We start from the raw sequence: 10,057 nt of genomic DNA, 5'->3' as shown, positions 1-10,057 counted from the left end.
TGTCAGACAGCGATTCCGTAGTCCTAGTGGTGTATCTGGTCCTTAGACTTGAGACACCAAGGATGTCCTGTATGAGTGCTCCACTCTTTGATACCAGACTTATAGGTTTAGCTGTCCCATATCTAGTACAGCTGGTCATTGGGAGTGGTAGTTGACCTTACGAGGGCTATTGAGTGTCGATAGAGGATCATCCACTTTCGGCGTCATGAGAGGAATATCCCATGTGTTCTTGCTCAGACAAATCCATGGCCAGGGTCATTCGGGTTGAGAGAGAAAGAGTAATCCGGGAGAATCCGATTAGAGCGAGACTCGAGTAGAAACCGTATGGGTCTGGCAGCACCATGCTGGATATACGGTCTCTGGGATATTAGATGGATGAGGGATTATAGGTACATGGTAATTGAGGACAGACATGTCCAATGGATTGGATTCCCCTATATCATCTGGGGACTACGGCGTAGTGGCCTACTACGTCCGTAGTCGATGAGTCGAGTGAATTATTACAGAGATAATAATTCACTGAGTTAGAAAGAGTTCTGACAGGTATGACTCACGGCCAGCTCGATATTGGGCCTAGAGGGTCACACACATATGGTAGGGATTGCGATGAGTAGAGGTTCGGATATGAGATATCCGACGGAGCCCTTGTCTTATTGGATGCGGATCCAATACCCACTAGGGGAGGACCCATTAGGGTTTGACAGGGGACCTCTATAAATAGGATGGATTCAGAGCCTCATAGGCTAGAGCCTTTGCTTGCCTTTCCTATTCTCCTCTTCCTCTCCACCTCAGATCAGGCCTGGAGTTTTTGAGGAGCGTCATCGCAACCCTGCTGTGTGGATCACCGCTAGAGAGGAGGACGCTTGACCTCCTTTGCCCTCTCCTAAGGATCTGCAAGGAAACAGGGATATACGATCTCCCTAGGTAACACAATCTACTCTATACGTAGTTTTGAGTTTCGCGGATTTTGCGCACCAATCTTCGCACAATGATGAACATCTTTTTGGGAATCGGGGATTTTGTTTTTCTTGTTCTTCCGCTGCGCATGTGATGTCACCCCCATGATTTCCCAACAAAAACATGTTAGAAGATTGGATGCCGAGCTAGAGGATTGGTCGATGTATCGATAGAAGGATTCGGGCCATGGATTCGGGCATCGGGCTAAGAAGAGTGGATATTGCACCAAGGATATCGGAGTTGCAGAGTCAATTGGTTGATTGGGCAATAGGCCGTAAGAGAGGACGATGCACCGAATAATCAGACGAAGTGTCAAGGGACCAATGACATGTCGGACAACATGATTAATGCTTAGTATTAATTGTCTATATCGAAGTGTGTTTTACATGTGTAGGATTAACTATGATAGCAAGGCATGAAGCAAAATAAAGTCCCGAAGTCAAAGACGCGATTTCGTTGGGAGTTCGAGAGTTCGTTGGAAGTCCGGACATTCATCGGAAGTTCTATCAGAACCAGCTGAGAAGTCTCGAAGCTTGCTAGAGAAGCTCGTCAGAACTCACCAAGAAGATCATCGTGAAGTCCAGGAGCTTGCCAGGAGTCCGCTGGAATATTGCCGAGAGATCATCGGAAGTTTGCCGAAAGCTCGCTGGAAGAAACCAAGACTTACGGACTTGTTTAGCTTAAGTATGTCTTAGATTTCGTAGTTAGCATATAATTGGGTTTGGAATTGGGCCAACCCAATTAGGGGCTAGTTGGGCCCATGTAAGGATTGTGTTGGGCCCAATGAGAGGCCCAAATAGTGCCCCAAGAGGTGACATCGTCGTGGCAGTGGTGGTATCGTCGGTCTGGCCAATGGTACCGCCTAGAGACAGCCTCCGAGAGGCTGCAGGCAGTGGTACTGCCCAGTGCAGTGTCAGTGTTAGACTGACACTGGCGGTGGTATCGTCTAGCGCAAGCGGTGGTATCGCCCGTTCCCGGGAAACCCGGGATGAGATGTTTTTAGGCTCCAAGTTTGAATCAACTTGAAGCTTATAAATACCCCTCTTATCCCTAGTTAACTAACACAAGCATAGAGAGTTTAAAAGTAAAGAAACACTATTGCAATCTCTTGTGAGAATCCTCCTCTAGTCTAAGGGTTAGAATAGTCTGGGAGAGGAGTAAGTGCTTGTAAGGGTTGTCTCCTAAACCCAGTAAAAGGAGAAGAGGGGTGTAAGAAGGAGGTTGATCTTCACCTATTAAAGGAAGATCAATAGTGGATGTCGGTGGCCGTGACAGAAGAGGAATCGGCGAAGTGGATGTAGGTCACAACGACCGAACCACTCTAAAATCTGGTTTGCATTTACTTCTTGCTATTTACCTTATTGTAAACTGAATTCCTCCTTCACTATATTTCTGTACGATTTCAAGTTAACATATTTACGAAATCAGTTTTATCGAAATGAAATATTTTTGAAGATGTGAATTTACCGCTGCACTAATTCACCCCCCCTCTTAGTGTCGACCCATTTCCTAACAATTGGTATCAGAGCCTCATTTTCTCATTTAGTTTAACACCCAAAGAGAAATAGCTCTTTTTGGTTTTCAAGAGGGTCACTCTCTCTTTTGTCCTCCCTTTTTCAATGGGATGAACTACACATATTGGAAAACTCGAATGAGAGTTTTCTTACTATCTTTGGATTTGAACTTATAGAACATTATCGAATCCAATTTTAAAAGGTCTTCTCTTCTAATGAAAGATTGGAATGATTTAGAGAAGTGAACTTTTTCTTTAAATGTTAGAGCTATGAATGCTCTATTTTGTGCCTTAGACAAAAACGAGTTTAATCGGGTTTCTATATGCGAAACAACTTTCGATATTTAGCACACTCTTGAAATCACACACGAAGGCACTACTAAAGTTAAAGATTCTAAACTCGATCTTTTAATGCACGATTTTAAACTTTTTTATATAAAACCAAACGAAACCATTGTTGATATGTACGCCCGTTTTACGGATGTCGTCAATGGTTTAAAAATACTTGGTCAAAGCTTTTTGGATTCTGAACTTGTAAATAAAGTTTTACGCTCACTTTCTAAAACTTGAGACTCTAAAGTAACAGCCATATAAGAGGCCAATGATTTGAACCATTTTCCACTCGAAGAACTAATAGAGTCCTTGATGACCTATGAAATGACGTGCAATGCACGTAAAGAATTTGAGAACCACCTTCCAAAGGACAGGAAGGATTTCGGACTAAGAACAATCAAAGACCACTCGAGCATAAGCTCAAGTGATGGTGAACTTGAACTCCTCACTAATAAATTTAAAAAGTTCATGAAATACAAATTAAAGAATAAAAAGAATGCAACTACTTATTTTGAACACAAGAAGAAGAATACAAATTGGGATGAATCGAGCTCCTCCGAAGACGAGAAGAAAATCAACAAAAGCGAGGTGGCAAACTATGCCTTAATGACTTTCGACGATGAGGTAATCAAAATACCTTTAATTTACTTTGAAATTCATAATATTTTCCATGAAGTTATTTTTTTTTGTTTAGAAAATTATATATAATTTTTTCTTGAAAATTGCATGTTTAATGAAAATGTAAAAAAAAATTAAAAGGGTTTAAGGATCATGCTTATCTTTCTAGTAATTTTGAAAATGATAATAAAAATTACATGTTTAATAATGTAATGAAAATACAAAAAATTAGGAATCATGTTTATCCTTCTAGTAATTTTTTTTAAAAATTATCATGAAAATTATATTTTTTATGAAAATACAATAAAATGTTAATCTAATGCTTGTACACAAAATATGATGTATGTGTTTAAGAAGCAATAATATATATCTTAATGATTTTCTTATTGCCTTCCGATTATAAATGATGATGCATGGCTTTTGTATGGAAAACTAAGCATGAAGAGTTTGGTTCACTTAAAAAGAAAAATGCATGACTACAGCAAACCAAATGATCTTGATGGAAAATGCTTTATGTATGATGAAATCAATTTTAATGATGCATAATGATGTAATTATGTAATGATAATATTAAATATTTTGAAACCATGTTTTGATGTCATGCTCAAAGCAGCGATGTATAATGATCATGCTTAATAAATTTATATTTCAAAATTATGCATGATGATTTTTGTGATTATCGAACTTTGCGATCTTTTGAAAGTTATTTTTTGGCGTTAATGAATGATACATAGATTTGGCATAAAAGAAAAGAACATGCATGTATGAAATCAATCAATAAGTTGAAACAAAAAGAGGAAAGTATTTTTCTTGAAAACTTCTCAAATCCCTACCTTATCGATTTTTCACTAAGAGATCAATAAAATTATTTATGCCATTTTGAATCTCTTGAAAGTAATGTTGAGATTTTGATGATTTGAATTTGAAATGAGTTTTATCAAAATCATGATCTTGATTTCTTGGAATAACATGAGATTTCCTTTGATGATCTCTTTGAATATTTAAGAGGAGATTTGTCAAAATGAATCATATCTTTTGGTATTCACATGATCTCATCATTCATGATATAATTTTTTGGCTTTGTAAAATTTCTTGTATTTATGAAGTATATCTCATCGCCAAGTTCTGCTTGATATTCTTCATTTGATGATATGAATGCATGCAATACTATGATTTTTTTTATGATGTGAAAGTCAACAATTATCATTTTCTGAAATGATACCGTATTGAATGATACTTTATATTTGTCATGATATGAAGATTGATAAAAAGGGAAAAGAATCACAACATTGTATTCCTCCCTTCTATTTGACAATGACGTAGGGGGAGCAAATTTTGCTAGCTTGCTAGCTTGCATCTTTCAAGAAGAAGCAAAATGCTTGTTCATCTATAAAAGATGCAAAAATCTTGCCAACTTTCATGTGTAAAATTTGTTAGCTCACAAATTGCAAGGAGAAAAACTTTCTAGGAAGTAAAGTTGCTAGCTTATTCAAAAGTGATGCATGCAATTCTTATGATTTTATTATGATGATGTATTTGATGTATTGCATATCATGTATGAGAATCATGATTAAAATTGCATTGACTTTGAATTAAATTTAAATTCAAGGTTTATCTCAATTATGACATATTGAAATAAGAATGACACTTTATTCTTTTCATAATTTGAAAATTGATGAATTGCACCATTGTTTTGTTATTCCTCTCTTTTTGCCAATGACAAAGGGGGAGAAAGAATTTCTAGCGTGTACATCATGAAAAGAGGCAAACTTGTTAGCTTGCACAACTCAAGAAGATGCAAAAACAAGTTAGCTTACTCATCTCAAAAGAGAAGCAAAGATTGCTAACCTGCATATTTCAAGAAGCAAAAGTTGCCTTCTTGAACATCTTAAATATTGCTAGCTTACATGATGTAAAACTCAAAATTTTGGCTAGCTTGCATGTTGATTAAACTTGAGATTTATTATGCAATGATTTGAAACTGTTATGTCTAAACACATGAGAATTGAACTTCTTCTTTTTGTTAATGACAAAGGGGGAGAAGTATGTTGATGTTATGCATGATGATTTGATGCAAATATTCATGATGAAATTTGCAATGACTTGAATTCAGCTTGAATTCAAGGTTCTATCAATATGGCATATTGATAGGGGGAGTTTGTTTAAACTCCGGGAGTTAGGTTAACTTCATCATCAATTGGTTGTCATCATAAAAAAGGAGGAGATTGTTGAATCTCTGATTTTGATGAGGAAACTAATTGATAAGTATTTATGATTTAATCTGTGTTTTGAGTGACATAGGTTGCTTTGATCAGGATGAGACAATTAAAGCAAGAAGAATCATGTTGTGCCGAGGGAAAACATGTAAAAAGATTGGACGGTGAGTCGAAGGATCGGTCGACATATCGACAGAAGGTTATGGGCCATGGATTCGGGCATCGGGCTAAGAAGAGTGGATATTGCGCTAAGGATATCGGAGTTACGGAGTCAATTAGTTGATTGGACAATAGGCCGCAAGAGAGGACGATGCGACGAAGAATCGGACAAAGCGTCGAGGGACCAATGACATGTCAAACAACATGATTAATGCTTAGTATTAACTATCTAGATCGAAGTATGTTTTATATGTGAAGGATTACCTACGATAGCAAGGCATGAAGCAAAATGAAGTCCCGGAGTCAAGGACGCGATTTCGTTGGGAGTTCGAGAGTTCATCGAAAGTCAGGACGTTCGTCGGAACCATCTGAGAAGTCTCGGAGCTTGCCAAAGAAGCTCATCAAAACTCGCTAAGAAGATCGTCGTGAAGTCCAAGAGCTTGCCGGGAGTCCGCTGGAATATTGCCGAGAGATTGTCGGAAGTTCACCGGAAGATCGTCTGAAGCTCGCCGGAAGAAACCAAGACTTATGGACTTGTTTAGCTTAAGTATGTCTTAGATTTCGTAGTTAGCATGTAATTAGGTTTGTAATTGGGCCAACCCAATTAGGGGCCAGTTGGACCCATGTAAGGATTGTGTTGGGCCCAATGAGAGGCCCAAACAGTGCCCCAAGAGGTGACACCATTGTGGCACAATCTCCGAGACTATGTCAGACGGTGGTACCAACTAGACACAACCTCCAAGAGGCTGCAGGCGATGGTACTGCCAGTCTGGGCAATGGTACCAACCAGTCTTAGGTAGTGGTACTGTCAGACTGGGCGGTGGTACCGCTTAGTGCAATGTCAGTGTCAGACTGACACTAGCGGTGGTACCACCCAGCGTAGGCGATGGTACCGCCCATGCCTGGGAAACCCGGGATGAGATGTTTTTAAGCTCTAAGTTTGAATCGACTTGAAGCCTATAAATACCCCTCTCATCCCTGGTTAACTAACACAAGCACAGAGAGTTTAAAAGTAAAGAAACATTGTTGCAATCTCTTATGAGAATCCTCCTCTAGTCTAAGTATTAGAATAGTTTAAGAGAGGAGTGAGTGCTTGTAAGGGTTGTCTCCTAAACCCAATAAAATGAGAAGAGGGGTGTAAGAAGGAGGTTGATCTTCGCCTATTAAAGGAAGATCGATAGTGGATGCTGGTGGCCTTGACGAAAGAGGAATCGGTGAAGTGGATGTAAGTCATGACGACCGAACCACTCTAAAATCTGGTTTGCATTTACTTCTTGCTATTTACCTTATTGCAAATTGAATTCCTCCTTCACTACGTTTCCGTACAATTTCAAGTTAACATCTTTATGAAACCAGTTTTATCGAAACGAAATGTTTATGAAGACGTGATTTTACCGCTACACTAATTCACCCCCCCTCTTAGTACCGACCCCTTTCCTAATAGCCTAGATGGAGGAGGAATCGGGAGTGGATGTAGGTCACGACGACCGAACCACTATAAACTTGGTTTGCATTTATTTTGAGCAATTTACTTTTATAGCAAACTGCCTCTACTCCTTACTGCACTTTTACTGCACCTATGCTCTTCCATACTATCACGGACAAACTTCTAAACAAGATGTTTGATGTAATGCTTATATATGTCCGTGTCTTTTGGCATGTTCATGCCTTGCACAACATGTAGAGGGGCGGCCGAAGGCATAATAGTCCTATTTTAGTTGGGTTGGTGGCCTCTTTAGGCTTGTAAATAAAGGTTGTGTCATGTGGACACGTGCGAGAGATTTTCGGTCTATAATGGACCATTTTACCCTTTGTTGTGCGATTGTTCAGAGCTTGTAAAGTCTGTTTGTAATTTGCATTGTCTATGAAGTGTTTTTCGGAGATGTTTGCTTGTGGATCCCGATTGAGGCGTTCTCTCTAACCCGTTCTCTCTTTTGGTGGTCCTAAGGGACGATATGAGGCTTCGGGGAGGCTAACCTTTGCGGACGGACACGTAAGGGTGCCGCACGACTTAGGCAAAACCAGCTAAGTCCATGACAATACGCTTTCAAGCTATCTTTATGAATCAGTTTCAACGTACGAAAGATTTACGAAATGAAGAAATTTTCGAACTTGATCATTTTACCACTGCATTAATTCACCGCCGCCCCCCTCCCCCCACCCCCCCCCTCTTATAGCCAACTCATTCCTAATAGTTGGTATCAGAGCCTCGTATTTCTCATTTGGTTTAACACCCAAGAGGAATGACTCTTTTCGGCTTTCAAGAGGGTCACTCTCTCATTCGTCCTCCATTTTTCAATGGGATGGACTACACATATTAGAAAACTCGAATAATAGTTTTCTTGGCTTCTTTGGATTTAAACTTATGGAACATTGTTGAAAATGGTTTTCGAAGATCTTCTCTTCCATTGAACCATTGGAATGATTTGGAGAAGAAGATATTTTCTTTAAATGCTAGAGCTATGAATGCTCTATTTTGTGCCTTAGACAAAAATGAGTTTAATCAGGTTTTTACTTACGAAATGACTTTCGATATATAGCACACTCGAAATCACACACAAAGGCACTAATAGAGTAAAAGATTCTAAAATAAATATTTTAATATACGATTTTGAACTATTTCGAATGAAGCCAAGTGAAACCATTGGAGACATGTATACCTGTTTTATGGATGTCGTCAATGATTTAAAAGCTCTTGGTAAATGCTTTTCTAATTTTGAACTCATTAACAAGATTTTATGATCGCTTTCTAAGAATTGAGATTAAAAAATAACAGCTATATAAGAATAAAAATTTTGAATACTTTTTTGATCGAAGAACTTATCGGGTCTCTAATGACCTATGAAATGACATGCAATGCATGTAAATAACTTGATAACCACCTTCCAAAGAACAAGAAGGATTTCGGACTAAGAACAATCGAAGACTACTCGAGCATAAGCTCAAGTGATGGTGAACTTGAACTTCTCATGAAATTTTTAAAACAAGAATTAAAAAATTAAAAATGAACTTAACAAAAAAAAGAAGGTGACTTTGGATGAATCAAGCTCATCCAAAGACGAGGAGAAAAACAAAGGCGAGATGGCAAACTATGCATTAACAACTTTCTACAATGAGGTAAACAACTCAAACAAAAATCTTTTAATTTATTTCAAAATTACATAATACTTTTCATGAGTTATTTTTAATTTAGTTTAATTATTTTTCTTGAAATTTGCATGTTTAATGATGTAATGCAAATGTAAAACAGAAAAAGGGATCATTCTAAGAAATTTTGAAACTGATCATGTTTTATGATAAATAAATAAAATAATTTTGATTAAAAATGCCTTATGAAATCATGCTTGATGTTTTAATGATGCTCTATGATTAATGAAATCATGTTTCATTTGAAGTAATGATTTGATATCATACTCAATAAGTTTATACTTCGAATTTATGCATGATGATTCTTGAGATTTATGGATTATCAATTTTTACAATAATGAACATGGCCTTTTCAGTTTTAAACCATGATGAATGGTTTTCATACGAAAAAACTTAGGCATACTTGTATGAAATCAAATCACTTAGATTAAAACAAAAAGGGGGAATACATATTTTTCTTGAAAATATCTCTAAAGCTTTTAGATTTTTCAACAAGTGATTCTTATTGATGAATCTATCTTATATAAATAATATTGATTTGATGATTTAAATTTAAATGAGTTTTATCTTGATTTTTTGAAATTTATAACTTGAGATTTCTTATGCACGAATCAAGATCTCCAATGTTTCTTTTATCCACTTATAAAAGAAGAGATTTGTTGAAATAAATCATGTCTTGTGACATTCATGAAAAATTGAGATATTATGCATGAATCGAGTTCTCATGAGAATCTATTTACGTTGTCTTCATTGAATTTTCTTGAAAAGATTTTGATGATTTTGATTATTTGAATTTGAATGAGATTTTACCTATATCGTGATTTTGATTCCTCGGAATTACTTGAGATTTAAATTTGAATCATAAAATTTCTTATGCATGAATTGAAATATTTTTCTCCTACATTTCCTTTTGTAATTTACTAAATAGAATATCTTTTTAGGAATTCATGACTGAAAATTTATTTTGAAGATCTTTTACTATTTGATCTCCTATGATTCTATTTGCTATATATTAAAAGGAAGTATTATTGAACTCATGATCTTGGATTCTCAGAATCAAATCTTGAAATTTTCCTTAATTGAATCAAGATCCCTCACTTCTTATTCTCGAATG

This window comes from Musa acuminata, chromosome BXJ1-7 (genome assembly GCF_036884655.1).
Source record: "Musa acuminata AAA Group cultivar baxijiao chromosome BXJ1-7, Cavendish_Baxijiao_AAA, whole genome shotgun sequence".
In the NCBI taxonomy this organism is placed as follows: domain Eukaryota; kingdom Viridiplantae; phylum Streptophyta; class Magnoliopsida; order Zingiberales; family Musaceae; genus Musa; species Musa acuminata.
Note: the sequence above shows the minus strand (reverse complement) of the source record.